This window comes from Talpa occidentalis, unplaced genomic scaffold (genome assembly GCF_014898055.3).
Source record: "Talpa occidentalis isolate TD23 unplaced genomic scaffold, MPIMG_talOcc4v2.1 talOcc4.8, whole genome shotgun sequence".
Taxonomy (NCBI): domain Eukaryota; kingdom Metazoa; phylum Chordata; class Mammalia; order Eulipotyphla; family Talpidae; genus Talpa; species Talpa occidentalis.
In genome coordinates this window covers 102,027,578-102,054,870 of record NW_023605194.1, presented here as the reverse complement: position 1 = coordinate 102,054,870, position 27,293 = coordinate 102,027,578, and the positions used below count along the sequence as shown (strand labels likewise).

Here is a 27,293-nt window from a genome sequence, read left to right as displayed (position 1 = left end):
GCGAGCGCCGCTCCCCACGCAGGGCAGGCGGCGGCGCTCGCGAGCCACTTCCGGGGCGGTCCGGCGGCCCAAGTCCGACTTCCGGCGTGTGTCCCGCCGTCTCTCGTCCGGCCACCCGGGCCCGGCTTTTCTCTCTCGCTGAAGTTACGCCCCCCGTTCTCGGGATCCCCGACGCGGCGTTTCTTCGCCTTCCACCGCCGCGGGGTAGCGCCCTGGAGACGGGCGTCCCCGCCCCGGACTCAGGTTGGCCACTCACTCGCGGGTGACTTTCTCTGCAGCTCACTTTTTTTTTTTTTTTTTTTTGCTGATTATAACTTATTTTTTTTTTCTATCAGGACTGTGATTTTATTTTATTTTTTGCTATTTTTTATACTATTTGCTTTTCTTGTCTGGAAAACGGGAATAAAAGGCCCACCTGGGGAGGGAGGAGCCCAGGGGACTGAGGTGCTGGTGCACGGGTGCCTTGGGGAAGGAAACTACACCCGAGGGGGTGGGGGGAAGCACATATTGTCTGAAAAAATGTAAAAAATGATAAATGTTAAAATAAAAAAAATAAAAGGCTTACCTGGGGGCCGAGGCGGGAGGCGGAGCCGTCCTTTTGTGAATAAAAAAGACGCCCATCACTTAACGCAGTTCCTGGCAAAGCCTGGTGATGGCGCCTCAACAGCCGCGTTGTTGCTATTTTGTTATAATTTGACCTTCCCCTTAAACCTAATTGATAGAGATTAGGCTGAAGCCTCCAAGCAGCTGAAGTCCAAAAGAGAGCAGTTTGACTGCCTGTGAAACGGCATTATTACCATCGTCTGCTTTTCCCGGATGAGAATTCGTGTAAACATTTTACTCATTTTTGTGAGAACATAACCTCACCTCTTGGTAAAGCCTGATTTTGGTGAAAAGCGATCTGTCCTTGTGTGGAGCTATTGACCCAGCAGCTTGGATTCAGCCTGATACTTATCTGACCAGTAAGGCAAATGCTTAGGTTTCCTTTTCTTATCAGCAAGTAAAAACATCTGTATTTGAATGCAGCGTCCATATGTTACAGGGCAGGGAGGGGACACCCCAGACCCCGCAAACCTGCCTGCTCTAAATGGGTTCTGGCGTCCACTGCATCAACACAAAAGATATGAGACTTTAATGGGAAGGAACTTTAATAAAACTAGGAAACAATACAGGAAAGGCAAAAAATCTAGTTTCTAAATGAAGCACCCAAAGTGACCTGTCCCCTCGTGGGTAAAACTCCATCCAAATGGGATTGGCCCAGAGCAAGGCCCCAAAGCCTGCCCCAAGTCTAAAGCATCTTCCAGTGGGGACCCACAGAAAAGGGTCAGAAACAACCAGACAAGCCCGGAAGGAAAAGAGCAAAATCAAAATCAAGATAAAACCTGCCATTGTCACCTCCCTACGGGTCTGTCACCCACATCTGTGTCACCCAGTCCACGACCAAAAGGCAAACACATTTTCTTCAGGTGTCTCCCTGCTCCATGCACCTCCTCCAGGTCTCCTTTTGGCTCCATCCTGCTTCCTTCCTTCCTCCTTCCCTCTGCAGTGTCTTCTCTCCCTGCTCAGCTCCACCCTTCTTTTGGGTGGGGCAGGGAACCTGGAACCTTCCCCTTTCCTAGGGACCCCTGTTACATATAGAGGATGTTGCAAAAATCAGAAGCTTTATGCCCATAGCTGCAGCAACAGTGGTTTTGTGAAAGAAATGAGCAGTACAAATATTTCCTTGTCTGAACTGCGGTCCTGGAATGGAATGAAAACTCGCGTCCTCCTTACTGCACGGTCTTAGAGATGGTTAAAAGGGAAACAGGTTCCCGCTCTCAACTGGGCTAAGCACTAAAGGTGATGTTTAAAAGTAATTAAATTCAAGTTCTGTGATATACACTATAGTATAACCAAAGATAAATCATTTAATTTTCTGAACCTGCTTCCTTTTCAGTAAAATGGGAAAGAACAGGGTATGACAGTGAAAGGAGATAATATATCTGTATCTGCACTATAAGGACTAATGCACTGTTGTACAATGACTCGTAAAATCTTTGTGACAATGAAATACTACGGAGTCTGAATGTATTTTCAAATAACCTAGGGTCTGCTGAGTGAACAGGGTCGCAGATGAAATAAAATCAGCCTGGGTTGGAATTGTTGGAATTGGGTTGGAATTACTGAGGGCAAATGATTGCTGCATGAGGGTTTATTGTACTGTTCTCTTTATTTTTGTGTGTTTAAAATTTTCCATAATAAAAAGGTCTTTTAAAACTTGTCCAGTTTTGGGCCTCCCCAGTGGCGCAGCGATTGAGCGCTGGGTTACGAAGCTGCCCGCAGCCACTGCAGTGCCAGTTCAATGCCCGGCCACTGGGCGAGGGTCCCACATGGTGCGCAGACCTCTCCTGCCGCCCGCTGCTCCCCTCAGCAGTGTGCTTCGTCAGTCTGCCTGCTCTGCTCTCCGCTCTGACTCTGGTGAATTCTCTCACCCTCCCGCGCTTCTGACTGTACCCAGTGCTTGTATAAATAAATAAATAAATCTTAAAAAAAAAAAAAATTGTCCAGTTTTTATGTGTGTAACTCACTTGATGCTCATTATAAAACTAACCTGTAAAGTAGTTAACAACTAGAATAGGAACATATCCTTTGCAAAGAAATAGGTTGGTGAGAATTTGGGACAAATTAATAACATTTATACTGGCTAAATTTTCTGTGTAATCAAAGTGCTGTTGTTAACCAAAATGCATACTTAGCAAAAGTGGATTTATTTATATATAACCTTCTAACCATTATCATGATGAATATCATGACTAATAAGGCAGCAGAGTTAAGCAGTTCAGCTCTGCCATCAGATTGCTGGAGCTCAAATTCAATCACTGGATAGTAATTTGTGACTTTGGACAAGTTACTTAGCCGCTCTGTGCCTCAGCTTCCTGATCTGTAAATTAGGATAATACTATGTATCACTTAAGGTTTTTACGAAGATTAAATGAAGAATTACTTAGGTGTTTTACTATCTGATACGTAGGTAGCTAATAAGTGTAAGCAAATTTTATTAATCAGCACTAATACTATTATTTAGTATTATGTATTTCAAATGAAAGTTAAAACTGAAAAGGGTTTGAGGATGCCTCTGCATTCTCAGAAAAAAATAACATGATTCTTCCTATTATGCAAGTTTCAGGGTGTAAAAGACTAATCCAAATGTTACTCTCACTGTGTCTAGATTTTTCACAGTAAAGTAACAGCTTTATATAAACTGTCATTCCTAAAACCAACCTGAATAACAGAATCATACCTTTCAAAATCACTGCAGAACTGATCTGTAGTGAAAAGATAAATCCTTTTAGAAGACAACCTGTCACCTTATCTGTCTGCTTATTTAAGACAGGGCTTCTCAGTTCTAAAGTCTTCTAGCTCATGCTTAGAACAGCGGCAGGATCCTCATCTGGATGACAGAAGGCATATTTGCTCTTAGCAACAGCGGCAACATCGTCATCATCATCATCATCATCTCTTCAGTCTGTTCCTCAATCAGTGTGGTAGGATAATACTAACAGATTGCCTCACCCACCAATCAGTAGTGTCTTCTCTCAGTCTCTTTGGCCATCACTCCACCCCCAAAACATCTAGGCATTCTGTGCTCACTGAATACCTAGAGAAATGCTCAAGAGAAAGATGTGGCAGCAAAGAAAGCAGAGGGGAAAGAAAACAGAGTTTCTTCTTGGCTTTTGGCGTTTCAAAAGATTTAGCTTTACACAGACAAGAAGAAACCTCTGGCACAGCAAGGGATATAAGACCATGACTTTCCTCTTGCAGAAAAGCCTCAAACAAGTTAGCCTGTCTCTTCTGCTGGAGAATGAGGGGAGTTGTAGGTAGTAGAGTTCCAAGAGAAAAGGAGGGGAAGCAATGGCAGGGTATTGTGCCAGGAGTTCGCAGAAAGTACCACGTTCATCATCACATCCCTGGAGAGTGAGAAAGCCTCCGTAGATGAACTTGTGACATCAGAGTGCAGGGAATGCGTGTCATGATTCCTGAAGACAGCTCAGGAAAGCAGCAGTACTCAGAGAAGATGAATTTGCGGGAGTTTGATGGGAACTACACAAACTCCCAATATTTTCCTAACTTGAAAATGGGCACAAAATATCCTGTACACCACTCTGTGTATGTTGTGGAAGAGGAAAGACAGCCTCCACACTTACAAGGGCATGGAAGAGGGGACTCTGAACTCCCCAAAGGCTTGTACTGATTACTGTTAGAATGTTACATTTCTGATGAGGTGCCTATATGAACAGGTGACACTGAGAACCAGACTCGCAACTTCAAAATTTGCCATCATACTAGACAGTCTCAAATGTAGATCCAATCCCAAGGGAAAAAAGATGGGCTACCAAAAAGTGGGAAAGATTGTGGTATTATCATGCCTGTGAATTGGCATTCAAATGGGAATTGAACATAAGGTATAGAAAAATAAATTTGTGATTCATTGACCACCATCTGGGTTTATATCTCTACCTGTGTGTAAGTTGTGGATCACTGAGATCCTCACTAGGATCTGGACAAGCTTGAAATAAAACCCATCTCCTTTGTTAAAGGTAAATTAGCAAGGACATCAGAGTTTGGGGAGAAACTTTTAGGATCTTGGTGTAGAGTCAGACTCTCACAGCAAAATTGGGCCTCCAAGGAAAGGATAGCAAGTAACTAAGGAGGCAAAATGATTCTGCTCCTAAAGGAAGCACTGGTGTTGATTTCAGTGATGTGGGGAGAGTATCCTAAGGATCCTTACTCTGAACCTAATAAAGTGTTACTTCCACTGCAAAAGCAAGAATTACTGATTAGAATGGAAATGCAGCTCTCAAGCCCTGCCTACTAAATGTATGACTAAGAATAACTACAGATTGTTCGATCTAGACCATTCAACTGAGGGTAGCAGATGCCCCTAGGAGACAGTAGAGTCTGACACGAGCCAAATCATCCCACAGACAGAAGTGGTACAGAAGACTTTGTGCCTGAAGTCTCCCAATATGACAAGTTTCTTCTAGGAGCTGGAATTGACATTACCCCTCCAAAAAGAGAGAGAGAGAGAGAGATACTGATTATCAATTTACAGTAACACAAAAAATGAGAGGACTCAGGGCCTCCCTGGTGGCGCAGGAGTTAAAAGTCTCAGCGCCATCAAACTATCACCAGTAATGTTCGTGGTCACAATTTGTCAATTTTCTCTCTATAATGTCTTCCAAATCCACCTCAGTCCTTCAGGCGTTTTTGCACCTAAATGAAGTTTTCATCAGTAGGACTACCATATTTTCATTCTCCCCTTATTTTTAAGAACAATAAATGACACAGTTAATAGCATTCCTGATATTTACCAAAACCGAAGTCTACTACTCACAGGGCCTTTTCTCGTTTTGACCCTCAAAAACAAATGAATGTATTGTTAAACTATTTTTTATAAGTGGCCAAATAGTAGTCTGTCTAAGTGTATAGATTTCTAGAATTCAAATTGGAACAATGGGTATGTTTAGTGAAACCACAGGCATTAATGGTTATCATGTTCCCTAAATAATTCCTGCTGACTTTATTAGCTGAGCTTTCAATGGTTTCTAGGTAGCTACAATATAGAAATCCCTGGTGATAATATGAAATGAAGGATTTCTTTGCCGTTGGTTGAATATAACTTAAGCGCCCTGGATACCAGGCCAGTGGGCAGCAAAGAAATGAGTTTGCATTTTTGCCTACAGAAAGGAGTATTGCCTCTCACTAAGAAAAGTTTTTTTTTTTTTAAGATTTATTTATTTTCATACAAAAACTGGGGTACAGGCCAGAGGCATAGGGGGTGAGAGAATTCACCAGAGACAAAGCAGGGAACAGAACAGGAAGAGGGACCCAAAACACTGCTGAGGGGAGCAGCGGGCGAAACAGGAGAGGTCTGCTGCACCACGTGGGTAGCTCCCTGGCCGGCTGGGGATCGAACTCATGCTGCAGGGCTGCAGATTGCTTCATAGGTTGTGTCTTAACCCCTTGCGCCACCAGAGAGACCCTAGGAAAAGTTTCAGTCAAGGTTATGACACTTCTCAAATTGCAGCAATGGATTTATTTAAATCCTGGAACTATGTCAGAAGTCCCAGAAATCTGTACTTACAAAGCAGTCAAAAAATATAAGTCAACCTTGGCTATAAAAACTGTGAGGGTGGTATCATGATCCCACTTCACAGAGGAGGAAACTTATTTAGAGCCTAAAGAACCTGTCCTATGACCAATGGTTGGTTATTCTTGCTACCAGTGCAGGCCATAAAACATGCCCCCTAGGTCAGAAAACACATCACCCTACTAAATCTTTTTGAATTTTTGGGAGCATCTGCCAGTAATAACTATTTTGTTTTTATCATCAGTGATGTGAATTGTTGATTTGAGAAAAATTAGCCAATAGATTCAGTTACATTTTGAACATTCCCTTAAAAGTGGAACATGTTGTAGTAGGAGGTTGTGTGTTCAGGTCATAAAAAGTGATGAATTTTTTAAAGTTTAAAATGGGGAATTTAGATCATAGTCATTACACAAATTGGAATTTGATCTAGGAAAACAAGTCCTCTGTACTCAGATTCTTATGACATGATGGATAAGAACTCTCTAAACTGTTAAATGGATTTACTTTTATATCTAATAGAGCACTCAAATATTATAACAAAAAGATCATATCTGCCAAAGTACTTCCATTAGGACTATAACAGCTGCTGTGAAAACTGGTTTTTATTCGGCAGGTTTCACTGAGTGCCTAATACATGCCAGGCCTGGCATATACATATGTGATAAAAAAAAAAATACAGTTGCTTTTTTAAGAGTTCAATGTTTGCTGTGATTTGGAGGTATACTCAAGATACTGTAGGAGAAGATTGGGGTGATCAGCTTCAGAGTTTTCTAACAGTTTTCTAGGGAAGATGCCACTCAATTCGTCTTCTTATTTTCCAGAAAATACTTCACCAGACGAAGAGATGAGAGTCTAGAGGGACGTGTGCTAATATATAATTATCATGGCCTAAATACTGCTTATGTCTAAGAATTTAAAAACCAGCAAAAGAAGAATAACTGTTAATGCCAAAGATTGGGGGAGAACAAGAAGAATGTTAATAGAATATCAGGTAAGTGTGAAAAATCCAGATGCGCAGTTTATTGAAACAAAAGCTAGTGTGACCTTAAAGTCTAAATGCAGATGAGCCAAACAGAAAGAGTTCTCCTTTTATTCACAGTTCATCCAAATTTGCTCAGAACTATAGGCAAAACTTTAAATAAATCTAAAGTACATTTAGTATTTTTACTCCATCAAAATCTACTGTTTGAGAGAAGTTTAAGTGACACATATTATCTGATAAAATCTCCAATTTTTCCAGGACTAGCTCATTAGAGTTTTGCTTGCATAGGCAAACACCTCTCCTAGTCAAGTTCTTTGCATAAGCAGATTTTTAAAATTACCAGGTACTTTCATACCCTTGTAAGAAATGTAAATGATAATGGGTCAGATTGTAGGACTTGACTTTTTTAAAAAAAATGCCTTTATAGTTTAGATGATCTATTTCATTGTTTAAAATCAGTTACATATTATAAAATTTGGGTATTAAATTTTTTAAATATATTTTTAAAAGTCTCTAGATATCTTTATTTTAGTGGAAGATGATCAGTTACCGTTAAGTTGAACTTTAAAATATATTTTGCTTGCCAGCTTGAGTCGTAACTATTCTACATACTTTATGTTGATTTGTTTTTAAAAAATAAGTTATATGCTTACAGAGTACAATCCAAAGATAAAAAGGATATAGTATAAAAAGTTTCCTGGTCAACTCAGAAAATTCTTAGAAAACTTCCACCAGGAAATCCCAGCTGCAGAGGAAATCAGTACTACCATTTTCTTGAGTGTTTTTCTTGAGCATTTCTGTATTATGTAAGCAAATATGTATGTGCTATCTAATCTCCAGGCACTCTTTTTGCATACTCTGCTACACCTTTCTTCTCAATTAACATTGTATCTTAACATAAAATCCCATTTGATAACATAAATGTTTCCTTATACTTTCTTACAACCTGGCATTTGATAGCATGGGTCCATCAAAACAATCCCTAATATATAAAAGGAATGTTTAGCTTGTTTCCACCCTTCTTATTACAATAGTACTGCAATAAATATCTGCATTCAGTTATGAGTTTGGTCATTTACAAGTACATCTGCTTGATAAATTTTAGGAAAAGGAACTGTGGGTCAAGGTATGTGTGTCTATTTGTAATTTTAATAGATTTTGTCAAACTGTCTTATGTGATGCTTTTACCAATTAACACTCTTCCAAACAATGTATGAGTGTACTTACTCCACCGTATTCCCACTGCCAAATGTATTGCAGAACATTTTGTTCTTTGCCAATCAGATATGGAGGAAATGCTTTACTTATGCTTTAAAAGAATTTTCTTATTAATCCTTATAACAGTAAGTACTATTGTAATCACCATTTTATGTACAAGGAAATTAAGGCTTACAGAGATTAAGTTATTTAATCTCAGAAAAAAAGGTGCAAGAATCGAGACACTAAACTTAACCTGTCCATATCTTGAATAAAAACATTAACATCTGTGTCATATAGGGTTTCCGTTAAGAAACACAGCCAGCCATGCTCCTGTTCCTCTTCAGATCAAATAAATCTTTTGCTTTTTACTTAAATAAAGGAGGGTGGGGGACGGGAAGAAGCTCAACCAGAGTTTTGGGTTGATGAATGTGGAGACATGGGGACTGAGTGTGCAGGAGGAGAAAGCATGGAGATTCCCATCCTTTCTGCATGCCTTACCCTATGATTCTCTCCCATCTAGCTGTTCTGGAGTTAAATCCTTCCATAGAAAAACCTGTAACACAGTAAATTAAAAAAAAAAGAAAAGAAAGAAAAGCATAGCCAAAAGCTTAAGCTATATTCTTATGATTATTTTTGGTGATTCATTACTTACTTTGAAAGGTATAGCAGGATTTTGTAGTATCTTAGTGTCATCGGTATCAAAATTATTATCACTGAACAATAGATGCTTGTCCTAGTTTAAAAGTAGCCAGTACACAGATGCCAGGTGAACCAGTTTTAATGGTCTCATATGCCATCACGAGTTCTTTTTTTTTTAAAGATTTATTTATTCATGCATATAAGAGCTTGGGTACAGGCCAGAGGTGTGGGCAGGGGGCAGGTGTTGGGAGGATTCACCAGAGACAGCATGGGAAGCAGAGCAGGTAGATATACTGAAATACGCTGCTGAGGGGAGCAGCAGGCAAAACAGGAGAGGTCTGCTGTGCCATGTGAGCCATCTTTCAGGTCGGGGATCAAACCCATGCTGCAGTGTCCGCGGATAGCTTTATAATGCTGAGACTCAACCCCTTGCGCCACCAGGGAGGCCCATCATCACCAGTTCTGAAAAGTTTCATCCCACAGTGGGATGAACCTGTGGCCCTCATAATACATACCTAGTGGCCTGGTTTCTCAGCTAGTTAGACAGATGGATGAGTTTATACTCAGTGAAATAATTCATTGAGCCTAGAATGCTGATGTCACAATAATATGCTTGAAATCTAAGAGATAACATGAGGATTGCGATAGCCCTCTTCTTCCCCATAATTCAAAGTGGTTGGCAAATATTTGCTTCTGGCCTTCCTTACATGTTGATGGAGTAAGTCTGCAAAACAAACAAACAAAAGCCATATGACTGTTCTCTGTCCCTTTGCCATTATTGGAAAGAATGTGTGAGGTGGAGAAACTAACTATGTAAGAATCATGTGCTCGCAACACTTCAAGCTACAATTTGATGACATTGTACATGCATTTGCTGGGTGTGACCTTCAGCATGTTACAGGTTTGGCTTGTTTGCAGCTCTCCATGACATGTTTGAGGCCTCTACCTGCCAGGAAGGGATTCACAAAGAGAAAACACTCTTACATCAACCTAAACTTAACCACCATTAAAGCCCACCTAGGAATCTCCTGGTGGTATTTCATGTCAGTGGAAAAAACATGGGACATTCAGTGAATGCTGGAACAAATGGGTGTCCAAAACCATAAAGTTGGAAATATATGTCCCATCCTGTACCAGATGAACTCCAGATGGAGAAAAGATTTAAATGTGAAAAAATAAGAAAATAAGTTATCTGAGATGGAAGAGGCCTTTTATGACACAATACTCAGAACTTATAAAACAGTGAATGAGACTTCCGCCTTTTAAAAATTTTGCAGAGGAAAATCCATCATAAAGTCAAAGACAAATGACAAACTTGAATAATTTTATTCTAACTCATACTGCATACCAAGTACTCGTTTCTATATTGTACAAAGAACTTCTGCAGATAAATAAGAAAAACACCAACATCTTAGAAAAGTAAGTAGCGAAGTGAACTTATGGTTTTCAGAAATATTAATACAAATGGCTTTTAAATGGATGTTCCTCAGAAGAGAAATTCAGATCAAAGCCACATGTTAATTATGAAAAAATTGAAAATTGTTAATAGCCTCAGTTGGTTAGACTATGGGAAAGCTCATACATTATTAGTGAAAGTAATTTGGTAACATTTTAGTATTTAGCAAAACACAGATGCTCTTTGATCCATCAATTCTACTCCTAGGAGAATGTCATTTTCAAAGGTAGAACAGGAAAATAACTCACTAAAAAGACAAAAAAGGGAATTAGCTTCAATGATATAGTAAGAAGAACATTCCATGTCTAACACTTACTGCTAAGCTTAGATCAGGCATGTGATAGAAAGAACAGAGGGCCAGTGTGGCTGGAGCAGAGTAAATGAGCTGGGAGAATGTTGAGAGACATGTCAGAAAATAATTGGAGCAGGACGTGTGGGAACTTACAGGTCATTTTAAAGACTTCAGCTTTGACTCCAATGGGGAAAACACTACAATATTTGAGCAGAGGAGTGACCTATATTTTTAAAAGATAGCTCTAGCTCCCTGAGATAAGAACAAAAGAATGGGTCAGAGAGCAATTGGGAGACTGGAATGAGGCAAGAGAGGACAACGGATTGAATCAAGATGACAACAGTAGACGTGGTGATAAATGACCAGGCTGTGGGTATATTTTGAAAGTGGAGTCACCTGAAGGGAGTCACCTGGATTTACCGATAAATTCTATGTGGGATAGAAACAAAGAATCTAGAATGATTAAAGGATTTTTTTTTTTAACCTGAAGAACTGGAAGGATGGCATTGCCATCAACTGAGATGAAATCTGAGAGAGGAGCAGATTTGGAAGGAGGTCAGGTGTCAAATTATGGACCTGATCAAGTTGAGATGCTTATTAGACATTCAAATGCATATATCAAAATGTTGATATGTGAATTCAGATTTCTGGGAAGAGCTCCCAGCTGAAATGATAAATTAGGAGGTCAGCTCATATAAATATGGCAATTAAAACCAAAGGACTGGATGAGATCACCAGTCGAATTAGTACAGGTTGAAAAGAGCAACAAATAGTAACCCCACAGCACTCTGACATTTAGAAGAGAGAGAGAGAGAACAGAGGAGGCTGCAAAGGAGCAACAAGTGAGATAAAAGTGAATCCATGAGTGTGTGGTGTCCTGTGAGGCAAACACGGGAAATGCACTGAGAACTGACCATTTCCAACAATGCTGATGGGTCGAGAAGGAGGATTGCTGAGAATGGGCCCCTGATGTGGTGCGGTAGGTCCCTAATGAACTTGGTAACACACAGTTTTAGAGCAGCGGTAGGGCTGAAAGTGTGATTGGAATGGATTCAAGAGACCAAGGAATCCAGCCTCTCTGTAACTACAATGTACAGGAATTACAGGAGTGAGGGGACATGAGGATGCAAACAGCCAGGTCCGGAAGGGGGAACCTTCTATAGAAAAAAAAAAAAAGACCTTAAAAAAAAACACACACACACACATAAATGGCATGGGGAAAAAAACAGAGAGAGAGAAAATGCTAAAGAAGAAAAAAAAAAAAGACTTAAGGGATGAATGCAATGTATTTAGAGCCTAGTTTGGGCAAATCTATCATAAAAAGATATTTTTGAGGACACCTAGGACATTTAAACCCTCATTGTATATTTAGATTTGTTGACTATGACACCGGTGGTGTGATGGCATATTTTACGGTCGTTATTTCTGAGAGGTGTGTAATGGAGTGTCTACAGGTGAAAGGAGATGTCAAGGGTTTACTTTTAAGCACTCCAGAAGACTAAGGGAAGGAGAGTGGCTATAATAGGTGGACAAAATAGTTATAACCGTTAGCAGTCAGTAAAGACATATGGAAGTTCATTATACTACCTACCTTTGTGTATGCTTAAACTTCTTCAAAATAATTTTTTTTTTTTTTTCTTTGTGGGACTCTCGCCAGTGGCCGGGGATCCAACTGGTGCTGCAGAGGCTGCGGGCAGCCTCGCAACCCAGTGCTCAACCACTGCGCCACCAGGGGAAGGCCCAAAAATAATTTTTTTAAAGATTTATTTATTTATGCATATAAGAACTAGGGTGTAAGCCAGAGGTGCAGAGGTGAGGAGATTCACCAGAGAGAGTGGGGAGCAGAAGAGACAGATCTACTGAAATACACTGCTGAGGGGAGCAGCAGATGAGGAAGAAGTCTGCTGGGCCATGTGGGTTGCTCCCTGCGAGGGGATTGAACTCGTACTGCTGTGGCTGGTGATAGCTTGATAGCACTGTCTTTAACCCTAGCGCCACCAGGGAGGCCCTCAGGGCCTCAGGGAGGCCCTTAAAGAGAAAATAAGACCACAAGATCTAAATTCAAAAAATATAGATATCTCTTTCAGACTCTTTTGCCACAAACAGAGAGATGACAAGACAATTGGAAGGGAAGGAAGCTTGAAAGAGGGACAAATGAAAGCATATTTTTATGCCCTGGAAAGAAGAAAAATGTGACGATACAGGGAAGAAGGGAGAATCACTGGGGCAAAGTCTGACTAGGCAAGAAGGGATGAGACCTGGTGCAAATGTAGACTTGTTTCCCTTAAATGAGAGTCTCACCCATTTATCCACAGTAAAGGGAGGAAAGGCAAGATAGAAGATGGGTAGGGACATGAGAGGAGAGGGAGGGAAATAATGAGACTGGAACATGTTGAAACTTTCTTTCAAGGCCTTCAATTCTCCCATCAGAATGCAGGCTTTTCACTTAGTATAAAATGAGGGGCAAAGTGTTGGAGGTTTGAGGAAGGAGTAGAATAGTTAATTTGTCTAGAAGGATGCAGGTACCAGGGAGTTGTGGTATAATTGCCAGGTGTCATTAAAACCCAACTAGGGGGCCTCCCCGGTGGTCCAGCGGTTGAGCCCCGGGCTGCGAAGCTGCCTGCAGCCTCTGCAGCACATGTTCGATCCCCAGCTGCCGGTGACGGTCCCACATGGCGTGACAGACCTCTCCTGCCATGCCTGCTGCTCCCCTGGTGCAGTGTACTCCCTCAGTCTGCCTGTTCTGCTCCCCACTCTGGCTCTGGTGAATTTTCTTCCCCTCCCGCGCTTCTGACTGTACCCAGTGCTTGTATAAATAAATAAATAAATAAATAAATAAATAAATAAACCTTAAAAAAAAAACCCAACTAGAATTCAGTGGCCAAGGATTTATTGTAGTACAAGAGCAATCTGCAGCAGTTTTCCTCTGGCACGATTCTATGAATGAGTGCAGGTGAGACCAAGGTGGTGCTTTCACCAGGTTGTTTTGCCAGGTGGGTATTAGGAAGAAAGAACAGCAGGGGGTTGAGAATTGTATTATTTAGAATACAGCTCAGTTGCTGGAACAAAGCAACCCAACATTAATTCTGCAATTTAAAGCAGATTTTATTTCTATTTCAAGCAACAGGCCAAAGTAACCATTGCAGGTCACAGGGCCTCAGCCTTAGGGACTGAGGGGCCTTCCATCTTATTTCTCTTCCATGACCTAGAGCTTTTATTTCATCTGATTCAAAGAAACTGGGTAGCAGGCACATCTTTGAGCAGTTCTCAAAGGTGGAAAGAAAGCACGAGGAGGAAGTTTGGCCCTTTTTTTAAGAGCCTTGACTGCCACCGCCACACATCACATAGCGTGGTATTCCATTAACAAAGTTTTGTCCTCTGGCACCTTTAAGTGCAAGGAGCCTGGGGAATGTAGTGCATAGATTCAGCTACGTGCTTCTTTACAATTCTAGCATTTTGGAAGAGAGGGGGGTAAATTTTAGCAGACAACGAGAAAAAACTCTGTCAGGAAGTGAGTATAAAAATGACCAAGGATGTGTATGCCACAAAAGGAGGAAGGAAGGGATCTGAGCAGGGGGCAGAGTCCAGGGGCCGGAGATCTCAGTGATGGGCACGGACCGTCGGCATCAGGGTTCTGAGGGAGTAGTGGTGGCTCTGGCGGGATGCTGGCCACCAAGAATATGAAGATGTTGCTATTATGATGTCAACGTCTGCAGTATGATTCAGAGTGAGTGAGTGACACAGAGTGGAAGGCAAAATCACAGGGAGAGGGAAGTCAAGGAAACGGGGGTCAGGATATTCGAAAGCTAACACCGCTGATACTGAAATTACTCCCAAGCTGGGGCTTCTGAGGAAGGAGGAGTTTGAAAGTGGCAGTTAAGACAAAAGGGACCCTCACTCCAGGCCCATGTGATGGAGATAAAGGCCACCACTAGAGAGAGGGCCACAGAGGAGGTTTGGGGAGAGTCAGGTTTCAGTTGAAGTGAGACAGTGAAGGGATCGTCACAGAGCAGACTGAGTGTGTGGGGATTTCACCACCAACAGACCAGCCAGAACAGTGAACAAGCGGATGAGCACTGAGAGCTGGCGAGAGGGGAGGGAAGGGAAGAGAATGAGATTAAGAGCCTACGGGGATTGGCGGAAGGGAGGGGAGGGTGACCTGGCTTCTTGTAGTGTGGATGGAAACAGGGATAAAGGGATAATGTGATTAATCTTCAAGGTTTCAAGGTAGATATCTTGGCACAGGCTATGAGTGTTGTGAGGGTAGGAAGGAGTTTTTCCAGAAATTCTGAAGCCACATCTTTGCTCCTGCCACTGCACACAAAGGTGAGACAAGGCTGGGGGTGGAAGGTGGGGCTTGGGTTGCATTTCAGCAGTCTGAAAAAGTGGCTGCCATGTGTAAAGCACTTCACTCTCTTGAAAAAAGGCAGAGCTTTCCTCAGGCTTCTGGGTTAAGTCTTCTGAGGTTTTTGATGGTTCCTCTCCAGCCTCACTTTGGGACCACAAAGTAACAGGGAAGTCTGCAGGAAGGGCAGCGATAAGTCAGCTGTTCCCTCTGCCCCCACCAACTCTGTTCATCACAGTGTGGCAGGAGTCTCACCTCAGGAGAAAAATTCCTGTCAGGTTGAATTCTTGCTGCCTAAGAAGTCTTCTTCCACTTTCAGTCTGTTGACTGCACAGCTGAGAGGCCTGCCCTCTGCCAGTGCGACCTCTCTAGTGTCTAAAAAAATTCCCCCTCAACCATGCAGACACAAAGTGACAGAGGCTCTGAGCCCTTTCCTTAGTCTACAGTAGTGACTGCTGACCTCCTTGGCAGGGAGAGATTTATTTATACAAGCATTGGCTATAGTCAGAAGTGTGGGAGGGTAAGAGAATTCACCAGAGCCAGAGCGGGGAACAGAACAGGCAGACTGACGAAGTACACTGCTGAGGGGAGCAGTGGGTGGCGGGAGAGGTCTGCGCGCCATGTGGAACCCTCAACTGTGGCCGGGGATCGAACCGGCGCTGCAGAGGCCGTGGGCAGTTTCGCAGCCCAGGGCTCAACCACTGCGCCACCAGGAGAGGCCCTATAATGTTCTTCTTTGACTACAGACCAAATGTGAGGGGATGAAGCAATAGATAAGGTGTGGTGAGGAACTCCATTTAAAAATCCTCTCACCGCCCCAAATATCAGTAGGTCTTTGGGTTAGCACATTTCTTATTTAAAAGACCCATTAAATCTGTGGCATTTAGCAAATCAAAACTACCATGAGATACCATCGCACACCAGTGAGAATGGCACATATTAAAAAAACTAGCAACAACAAATGTTGGCGAGGGTGTGGAGAAAAAGGAATTCTCCTGCACTGTTGGTGGGAGTGCAAACTGGTCCAACCACTGTGGAGAGCTGTGTGGAGATTTCTGGACCTACTAAACATAGAGCTTCCATAGGATCCAGCAATTCCACTCCTAGGTATTTACCCAAAGGACACAGAAACATCAATTCCAAAGAACACCTGCACCCCTATGTTTATAGCAGCACTATTTACAATAGCTAAGCTTTGGAAACAACCCAAATGCCCAAAAATAGATGACTGGATCAAGAAGATGTGGTACATATACACCATGGAATATTACTCAGCATTCAAAAAAGATAAACACACGCAATTTGCAGCAACATGGATGGCGCTGGAAGGGATCATGCTCGGCGAAATAAGCCAGAAAGAAAAAGAAAAATACCGGATGGTCTCACTCATAGCAGGAATCTAGAAAACTTAAATAATGGACCAGGAAAATGAATAACTATAAGAAAGTGAAAATCAAAATCAACAAAAAACTATGAACCAGAGACACTCTATGGGGGGTAGAGGGCGGGAGAGGAGGGATTGGGGTCAAAATAAGGGGGTTGCAATTGTATAGGGAATATAAAAATAAAATTTATTATTAAAAAAAAGAATTGAAATCAGAAAATTACAAGAAATTGTGTATCTGTGCAGGACCAGCAGCATAGATGCAGAGAATCAGCAGAGCAGAGACAAATAAGAAGCCCAGACCACACCCCTCCTGCCACCCCAAAACTGTTACCAGAGCCACCTGGACGGTACACATCTTTCTCCAGCGCCGTCACTGGGCTCAGTGGTCCCTGTATAGGCATAGTTATTGCTGTTGATACTGCTGACCATATCACTGAATTGGAAATGAAAACCCCTTTTCAAAATGAGAGCTAGAAGCAATCACAGTTGATTAATAAAAATTCTTGCTTTCTGCCTCAAAAAAAAAAAATCTGTGGCTTTTAGGTAGCAGGCATCCTTTATAAAAGAAGTTTTTAATTATCCTTGATTCTCAAAGTGTTTTAGAAAATTTCACAGGTAGAAAAACTTTGGTTTTTTTTTTTTTCCCCCCCAAAGTGTGAAGAAATCAGAAGTATATATTTATCTCCTCTGGAACTCTAAGTGAATCCACATTGGAAGAATTTGTGTAATATCCAGGTCATTTTGTCTTTTTAATTTAAAAAAATCTAACAGCTTGTCAAATCTGTCATATGGTGATACCAAGTCACAATTTATCATCCATTTTTAAGGAATGACAAATCTTTTGAGACTTTTCCTGGCATCTTCCCCAGATTCTTCCTGTTGCATTTCTAGTTTATGAATCAATCCTTTCATTCATTTATTCATTCAACAAGTATTTCTCTCTCTAGCGACAATTCTAGCCTAGCTTTATCCTAGGCGCTTACAAGATTGTGGGGTAATTCATTCCCAATCTATTTGGAATGACAAGAGAAAAAGAGGGAAGAGAATGAAAAATATGTATCTTTATATCGGTCAAATGTATGTTATCTTAAATTCAAAAAGAAATATGTGAAACCCATAAAAAGAAAACTGTAAAACTTCATTGTGGGACATGAAAGAGACTTGAATAAATGGAGACATACTGAGTTCGTCAATGAGAAGACTCAATACTGGAACAGTATTAAATGCCTGTATTAATCTAAAATTAATCTAAAATCTAAAATTAATCTAAAATCTAAATATCCCATCCCCAAATTTTAAAACCTTGGCACGGGTGGCTCAGCGGTTGAGCCCTGGGCTGTGAAGCTGCCTGTAGCCTCTGCAGCGCAGGTTCAATCCCCAGCCACCGGCGAGGGTCCCACATGGCGCGCAGACCTCTCCTACCACCCACTGCTCCCCTCAGCAGTGTACTTTGTCATTCTGTCTGCTCTGTTCTCCCCTCTGACTCTGGTGAATTCTCTCACCCTCCCGTGCTTCTGACTGTACCCAGTGCTTGTATAAATAAATAAAATCTTTAAAAAAATTTTTTTTTAAATTACAAAATTATGTTATATTGAAAATATAACTAATGATATAGTGAACAATTTAAATGATAGACTATTTAATGATTAAAGCTTTATTAATCCAGGAAATAAATCAGTAGAAATTTATAAACATATTTTTACTGAGTATAATTAACTAATCAAAGATTTTTAAGTACAAAAATTGGTTTACATTCAGATAAAATTACATAGGAGAAGTGGACTAGAAATATTACTTCAAGAACATCAAAGAACGATGCAAAATCTCCGGTGGACTGGGCGTGGTAACATACATTTGAATAGGCGTGAACCTTAGTAAAAAAAGTGTCAAATTGTTGGGACATTAGGATTTCATTTGATTTTTTTTTAAGTGATATAAAATGGTTAATAAGTTTTTCCTTCAAAAAGTAAAGTGTTCATTAACGGTATTTAAGTGCCATTTATATCATGATTAGAAATAAATTAAGAAATGTAGCTCAAAGAATAAGCATTCAACATTTTGCACACAACGCTAATGATAAAGGACTGATCACAAAAATCTACAAAGAGCTGATGAAACTCAACAAAAACAAAGAAAATAATCCAGTCAAAAAATGGGCAGAAGAGCTAAAAAGAAACTTCTCTGAAGAGGAAATGCAAATGGCCAACAGGCATATGAAAAAATGTTCAACATCACTTGTAATCAGGGAAATGCAAATCAAAACTACCATGAGATACCATCGCACACCAGTGAGAATGGCACATATTAAAAAAACTAGCAACAACAAATGTTGGTGAGGATGTGGAGAAAAAGGAACTCTCCTGCACTGTTGGTGGGAGTGCAAACTGGTCCAACCACTATGGAGAGCTGTGTGGAGATTTCTTGACCTACTAAACATAGAGCTTCCATAGGATCCAGCAATTCCACTCCTAGGTATTTACCCAAAGGACACAGAAACATCAATTCCAAAGAGCACCTGCACCCCTATGTTTATAGCAGCACTGTTTACAATAGCTAAGCTTTGGAAACAGCCCAAATGCCCAAAAATAGATGACTGGATCAAGAGGATGTGGTACATACACACCATGAAATATTACTCAGCATTCAAAAAAGATAAACACATGGAATTTGCAGCAACATGGATGGCGCTAGAAGGGATCATGCTCAGCGAAATAAGCCAGAAAGAAAAAGAAAAATACCGGATGGTCTCACTCATAGCAGGGATCTAGAAAACTTAAATAAGAGACCAGGAAAATGAATAACTATAAGAAAGTGAAAATCAAAATCAACAAACAACTATGAACCAGAGACACTCTATGGGAGATGGGGGTCGGGGAAAGGAGGGATTGGGGTCAAAATAAGGGGGTTGCAATTGTATGGGGAATATAAAAGTAAAATTAAAATTAAAAAAAAGAATAAGCATTCAAGTGGGGGCAAGAGGAAGGGGAAGTGCAGGCTTGTTAAGCACTTTGGTAACTAGAGGGTTGTATGAAGGTGTCTCCTTACTAAATCTTGAAAGAGAAGAAGCTCAGGGGGACAGGTACATTTACAAGGGACTTAGAGGGGAACACAGCCAAGAAAGAACAACAGAAAAGGAAATTTCACACCATTCCTTAGGTCTTAATTTCATGAAACTTGTTCCCTGAAGCATGAGGGTCTTACAAAATATTGGCTGACAATCATTTTGTGGGAGGAAAAAAACATTTTTGGAAGTGATATTTATTTGTCTTTAAAAATTCATCCTTTAAAATATATTTTATATATATATATAAAATAAGACCATATTGACATAATTATTTATGGGACTGTTCTGCAATAATCTTCCTGGTTGGCATATAGTATAATAGTTAAAATGTGCCCATTGGATGGATTCTGGTGCCACTGATGGCTACAGTTACTGCTCAGCCGTTTATTATATTTGCATATCAGTTTTCTCATCATTAGGGCTGTTGCCAGGGCTCAATGATATAAGGAAAATGCTTAGAATAGGGTCTGGGGCCCAATAAGTTCTGTTTTTCTTTGTTTGTTGCACATAGAAGAACCAGAGTGTAGGACAGAGGTGCAGGTTGCGGGGGGTGAGAGGATTCACCAGAGACAGAGTGGGGAGCAGAACAAATGGTTTACTGAAATACACTGCCGCGGGGAGTAGCGGGCAAGACAGCAGAGGTCCGCTGTGCCATATGCGGGTTAGCTCCCTGGCCAGGGATCAAACTCAGGCCATATTGCTGAGATTTTAACACCTAGGCCACCAGAGAGACCCCCAAGTTCTATTTTTTGTTAAATGGTGTACTAAGAATATCAGATATGAACTCCTGTAATGTTTTTTTGAACTCCTGTAATATCTCATGAACTCCTGTAATTTTTTTGAAGACAGAAACAACTTTTTTTTTTTAAGATTTATTTATTTATTTATACAAGCACAGGGTACAGTCAGAAGCATGGGAGGGTGAGAGAATTCACCAAAGCAGGGAGCAGAGCAGGCAGACTGATGAAGTACACTGCTGAGGGGAGCAGCGGGCGGCAGGAGAGGTCTGCGCGCCATGTGGGACCCTTGCCGATGGCCGGGGATCGAACCGACGCTGCAGAGACTGGATGGCAGCTTAGCAGCCCAGCAGTCAACTGCTGCGCCACCAGGGGAGGCCCCAGAAACAACTTTTAAAAGGTTTAATAGGCTTGAGAAATCTAGCCTACACTATTAAATTATTAAACTGCTGAATAAAAGTATAAGTTTTTCAAAATACCTACATTAAAATTTCTAGTTGTGCTCTGGCACTATTTATGTGGCACTATTATATCAATAAACATAGTATTGAATTAACACGTATGAGCTTTTTTTTAATGGAATGAAATTTAATAGGCTCAGTCAACATCACTGGTAAGTGGCACTGGCTCTTCCTAGCTCAGTAGTTGCCAGTGGAGTCACATTAACTTTTTTAAGTCACTAGATTGATATCCAAACACTGTAGTAATATTGCATGGGAGTGCACCTTAGTAATGTACTAAGCACTGGACTGAAAATTCAGCCACTGCTTTCTGTTCTATATGATTAATGAATTTTATAAAGTGTATTTAACTCACTACAACAATAATTAGCTCTACTTTTGGCCTTAAATTTTTAATGAAATCTCAACTAGTCCTGGAAGGAAGGAAGGTAGAACAGCGATTTTTAAAACTATTCTGAGCTTCGGGGCATCAAAGATAATCTGAAAGTTATGTACTCTTTCCAAAGAGCTGCACATTCTTATAGTACTTTGTATGTAATTTCAGGTCTTCTGAATGATGTTTCTCAAAGTATTATCCATGAACCATCTGCATCCACATTTTTTGATGTTCCAGTCAAAAGTTCAGATTCCTGACTCCAATCACAGTCTTACTGGATTGGAATCTCACAGGATCAGGCCCAGAAATGGGACTTTTTATATCCACAGGTGAGACTATTTAAAAATAAACTTTATTTTTTATCAAAAGAAAATACACACGTTCACACACACATTCACACACACTATCATTCATGTGCATCATGTTAAAAATAGTTCTAAAGGCTTCATAATAAAAAACAAGAGTATCCTGCCCCAATCTCCTCTACACCTAGTCGCACCATAAGATTACCACCGTCAACATTTCTAGCTGGTGTCACTGATATTTTCCTCCATATCTGTGAAAATCGTGTGCTCAGGTCAATATTTCTTGATTTGCCAATTTTAATCCTTGTCTGTTGCCTTCCTGTCGTTATGAGTGAATAGTGGACTATCGCTCTCCTACCCAACTCTATGTTCCTCCCACTCCCCAATAGAGTTATGTATAAATTTTCGTTAACGCAATCATCAACATTATGTTATTGAGACTATATAAATACAACATTATGTTATTGAGACTTATATAAATACTGCTCAACAAGCCAGAGAATGCATTATAACCACCGCTCTTCTTTACAAATTTTCCTTTTTTCAAAGGTTAATATTGCCTCATTTTGTAAATTTATTTGGTTCCCCATCTACCCGTTGTTAATTTTACCCAATTTTTCAGCATCTCTGCCATATAGTTATTATTATTTTTTCTCCATATGAGTTGGTTTAATTGTAGGTAGTACAGAATTCAAGATAGAACAAAGACTGAAGATGAGCATGCTTTGGCAGGATTTGGGACTGGGTTATCAAAAAAGAAACTTTTTAAAAAGTTTGGAAGAAGAAGGAAGTGTCTTGTGGGCAATTTTTCAAACTGAGGGTGAACCACATCATACAAACATTTTTTTACAGTTAATTTGTTGAAGAAAAAACAAAAACAGCAGCATGTATTTGGTGCCTGTTATCTCACAGAACCCCTGCATGGAGCTGGAGATACAGAAGTCTGTATTCCTCTGTCCTATCTCAGCCTAAGAAATAATCTGTCGGGCCGGTAGAGTGGGTAAGTGAAAAACACTCTGGGAAATTATAACGGTCTACATTAAATAAGTATAAATTAATTAAATAAGTATAAATTAATGTATATGGAGATTCACTTGGTGGTTTACCCAAGAGCCATTTTCCCTACTTCCCTGTTCTCTTTGGGAGATCTCCAATTTTGTTTTAGTGTCCACCCCTTCCCCATGTGTTCGGGAATACCCTCATTAGTGGAAGTCAAACATAGTAACACTATTTCCCTTGCCAGTGATTAAAAGCTGCAGATTTTCTGAGAAAATACAACACATGGAAAGGGACCACCCCAACTTCTGTTGGACGTTGCTGTGCATTTGTATGTAGTTTTAGGAACTGTGATAACAAGTTTTACCACAGGCCTAAAGAAGCAGCCGATGCACAGGGGCACAGCAGATCTGGGAGAAAGCCAGAGACCCAGAGCAGAACTCTGATGACCATGCTCGGACCCTGTCCTATCTTTGGGTCCTTTGTTTTGCAAGGGAAAAATGTCCCCTTATTGGGCCTCCCCAGTGGCGCAGCAGTTGAGCACTGAGTTGCGAAGCTGCCCGCAGCCTCTGCAGCGCCGGTTCGATCCCCGGCCACCGGGCGAGGGTCCCACATGGTGCGCAGACCTCTCCTGCCACCAGCTGCTCCTCTCAGCAGCGTATTTCGTCAGTCTGCCTGCTCTGCTCCCCGCTCTGGCTCTGGTGATTTCTCTCACCCTCCTGCGCTTCTGACTTTACCCAGTGCTTGTATAAATAAATAAATAAATCTTTAAAAAAAAATCCCCTTATTGTTTAAGCTACTTTGGGCTGGAGCTTCCATGTGTATCTTGCAGCAAAAGGCATCCTAACCAATACAGTATGTTCTATTTCAGGAAGGAGATGTGGTGTGAGGGGCTGATGAGAAAGAAAGCAGAGAGTACTACTATTAGGGGATTTAGAAAGACAAAACTCACACCACGGGCAGGATTCTGTGCATAAACGATTTGGTGGTATTCAGGCAAAGGGTCTTCAAGGCTAAAGCCAGGCTGCTAGGAAGGAAAATCTGAGTCCTATGAATGATCATTTTCCTGGTGGGAACTTAAAACTGGCCAGCGATGACCTCTCATTCCCCCAAAGTAAGTAAATGGCAAAAATTCTACAAGTCTTCCTCACCTAATGATTACTATGGAGAAAATTCTTTTGTGAGAATTCTTATGTGGAGTAGGCACTGTGAACTTCATTCATTCACTGCTCAACAAATTTACAACTGAGAAGATTCCATGTGCTAGGCATATTAGTCAACAAGTCAGAGACAGTGCCTGACCTAAAGGAATATATACATCTAGTGGGAGACAAAGGTATTGTATGTCTATGTGTTGGTTAATTATAAAGTATACATATGTTAAAGGAATAGAAAAGTGTATTGGAACAGAAAGCAGGAGGGAGGGAGGGTCCTTAGTTAAGAATGGAAATTGAGGGCCTCCCTGGTGGCGCAAGGGGTTAATACGCAATCTGTGAAGCTATCTGCAGCCTCTGCAGCACAGGTTCGATCCCCGGCCAGGGAGCTACCCACATGGCACAGCAGACCTCTCCTGACTCGCCCACTGCTCCCCTCAGCAGTGTATTTCAGTCACTCTGCCTGTTCTGTTTCCCACTCTTATCTCTGGTGAATGCTCTCACCCCCTGCACCTCTGGCCTGTACCCCAGCTCTTTTATGCATAAATAAAAATAAAATCTTAAAAAAAAATAAAGAATGGAAATTGAGTGTGACAGTGAATTTGTGACATTAAAGATAGGATTTAATCAGACTAGCAGTAGTGGAATGGCAAGGGGCATTCCTGGCAGAGGAGATCTGGTAGAAGAAATGAAAGCATACCAGGGTGGCTGGAGCATATCAAACGAATACGAGGGTGCTATGAGTTTGGAGAGGAAGAATCTGGTCATATAGAGATTTATAGGCATACTAAGGATGTTCGATTTTACTAAGCTCAACAGAAAGCTGCTAAAAAGTGTTTTCTGTTTTTAATTTAAGCAAGGAAGTGACATGAAACAATTTACATTTTAAGGATACCTGTGGCAGATGCTTATAAAATAGATTGGAAATGGGATCAGTAATAGTCTGGACCCTCATGATTTATAAGAGTTAGGTGATCTTAATTTCCCCTAGCTTTAAACCTTTGTTATTATCTTATTGGGAGTTATTTCAACATTAATCAATGACTAGGTTGGAGATGGGGAAGATAGCAAAAGAGTTCAGTGTGGAAAGCGGGTGAGATATCCAAGTGGGCACATCAAGTAGATAGTTATAAAAATCTGGAAGAGAAGTAAGGATCAGAGTAAATGGCTAGGTGTCATCGACTCAAATGGCAGGGAAATCCTTGTGAATGATGAGTTCATTTAGAGAAACACAAACGAGGAGAGGAGGGGCAAGAGAGGCCCCAAGGAAGTTTGAATTTTCAAGTATGGAGAGAGGAGCGAGTAGCTTGTAAAGTAGTTGTTTGAAACTAAAGAAATCTGTAGTACCAAAGAATGAGGCCTTCAAAAAGGAGGAAGTGGTCAATTATATTGGTTGCAAAGAACACAGAAAAATGTCCTTGATTTCAACACTGGGCAGGTCATTGATCGCTCTGGTGAGATTACCAAGTGGATAGAGTTCTGTTGCAAATACCAGAGAATCAGTTTACAGTGGATTAACCCTTGCACTATCAGTCCAGGGAATCCTATTTTAGATTTTTTGAATTTTTCTTTTCCTGAGAGGTTCTAACTATATATCAGGATGTATATTTCATGACTTTATTTATTCTTATAGTCTTGTTTTATCCACAAAGACTAAATGTACTTCTTAAAAATATATAATAAAACTCATTTTATTTTACAATTACCATATGGGCACTGGATCCTCATCATTCATAAAAGTTTAGTTACCTTAATTTCCTCTAACTTTAAAAATTTTGTTATTTTATCATTCTATGAATTATTTCAACATTTATCAAAAATTACTCCCAACTGTGCTAGAAAAGATAAGACTAATAAGAAAAGAGAACAATTGAGTGGGAAAATAAATCATCACTATTATATTATCCTTCTATTGTCTTATTGTATTGCCTAAAGTACTATGTCATCTTTTAAGAAGGTATTAAAAAAAAACCTGAGACTCTCTGTGTAGTTTTTTTTTTTTATTAAAGCTTTTATTAATCACTGATGAGAATTAAGATTTCAGAAATTTCATTTTCTTCCCATTCTGGCAGACACAAGAAAATTGGGGAAAATACTTAAAAATTATTAGGGGCCTTTCTCAGTGCTATCACTGAAGGCCCATAGGCTATACTGCAGAGGCCAGAGTTCAACCCCCAGCCAGGGAGCTCACTCGTATATGGCACATCAGACTTCTCCTGTCTTTCCTGCTGCTCCCCTTAGCAGTGCATTTCAGTAAGTTCTCCTGTTCTGCTCCCCACTCTGTCTCTGTTGAATCCTCTCACCCCTGCACCCCCGGCCTACACCCTAGTTATTCTACGCAAAAATAAATAAAATCTCCAAAAAAATTAGGAAAATCAGGAGATAAATGCAAAAAGGCAATGTAGATTTAATGTTAACACTGGAATTTGCCACTGAGATAGCAGACAGTGAGCCCTTAAGTGATAATATCCTAGACAATTTCTCTCAAACTCAAGAATTGAAGATTCAACAATGTATATTGAAGATAAAAAGGAAACATGGTATTCTTATCTAGTTAGCCATGTAACAGGAATGACTTCATTATCCAATATTTCACGACAAGAACCTGAGCCATACTAAGAAATACAAGTTTGTAGTCTGTCATTTTTTTTTAAGACTTTTTATTTTAAGATTTATTTTTATTTATTTATACAAGCACTGGGTACAGTCAGAAGCACAGGAGGGTAAGAGAATTCACCAGAGCCAGAGCGGAGAGCAGAGCAGGCAGAAGGACCGAAGTACACTGCTGAGGGGAGCAGCGGGCAGCAGGAGAGGTCTGCACGCCATGTGGGACCCTCCTCTGGTGGCCGGGGAGCAGCCGGGGATCAAACCGGTGCAGCAGAGGCTGCGGGCAGCTTCGCAACCCAGCGCTCAATCCCTGCGCCACCGGGGAGGCCCTGTAGTCTGTCATTTTTTTAAAGATTTTTTGCATCAAATATACTTGATAAAATTTGCAAGTCAACAAATGCTAAAGGCAATATGTATACAAAGTTAGGAGGAAATGCATGAGATAGAAATGAAAAAATTTGCTGAACTAATTAGAATTGGTGTTTATAAATCTAAAAATGAAAATGCTTTGCAGCTAAGAAGATAGCTAACCTCTCTTTAACAAAATTATGAGCTATAAAAGTTTTCAAAAGTATTGCTTTTTGTTGATTTAAAAACAAACAACAACAACAAAAAAAAAAGCAAAGGGAATAAACTAGAACCAGTAGAGATATATTTAAAATCTGGAGTTCATGTTTGCATGGTGATTGTGTTTCTGGTTCTTATATGCTGATCAATCAATTGTTGTATTCAGGACTTCCACGGTGGCACAGCGGGTTGAGGGCAGCACTGTGAAGCTATCCAAAGCCTCTGCAGCACGGGTTCGATTCTCTGCAGGCCAGGGAGATACCCACATGGCACAGCAGACCTCTTCTGCCTCGCCCACAGCCCCCCTCAGCAGTGTCTTTGGTCCGTCTGCCTGTTCTGCTCCCTACTCTGTCTCTGGTGAATCCTCTCACCTTCCCACACCTCTGGCCTGTACCCCAGTTCTTATAGAAATAAAAATAAATCTTAAAAAAATAGTTCTATTCAAAGGACATTTTGGGTAATATTTCTTTCTAGGCAAGAAAATATAAAGTAAAAAATTTAGTTTGCTATGTTTAAATTTGCATGAAAATATAATTTTTCCACTGTCCCTTTATTTTTGTAAATGATTTGCAAAATGACTTTTAAAATGTGAATA

The 27,293-nt window shown here is 40.6% G+C and overlaps 1 long non-coding RNA gene across 1 annotated transcript; it reads left to right on the top strand.

Moving 5' to 3' along the window:
• The first annotated feature begins 107 nt into the window (after positions 1-107).
• Positions 108-27,091, top strand: LOC119233779 (uncharacterized). The gene is made up of 5 exons (XR_008550033.1): positions 108-243; positions 6,952-7,121; positions 21,238-21,398; positions 22,227-22,374; positions 26,865-27,091. It is a non-coding gene; the product is annotated as an uncharacterized LOC119233779 (long non-coding RNA).
• Positions 27,092-27,293: the final 202 nt, after the last annotated feature.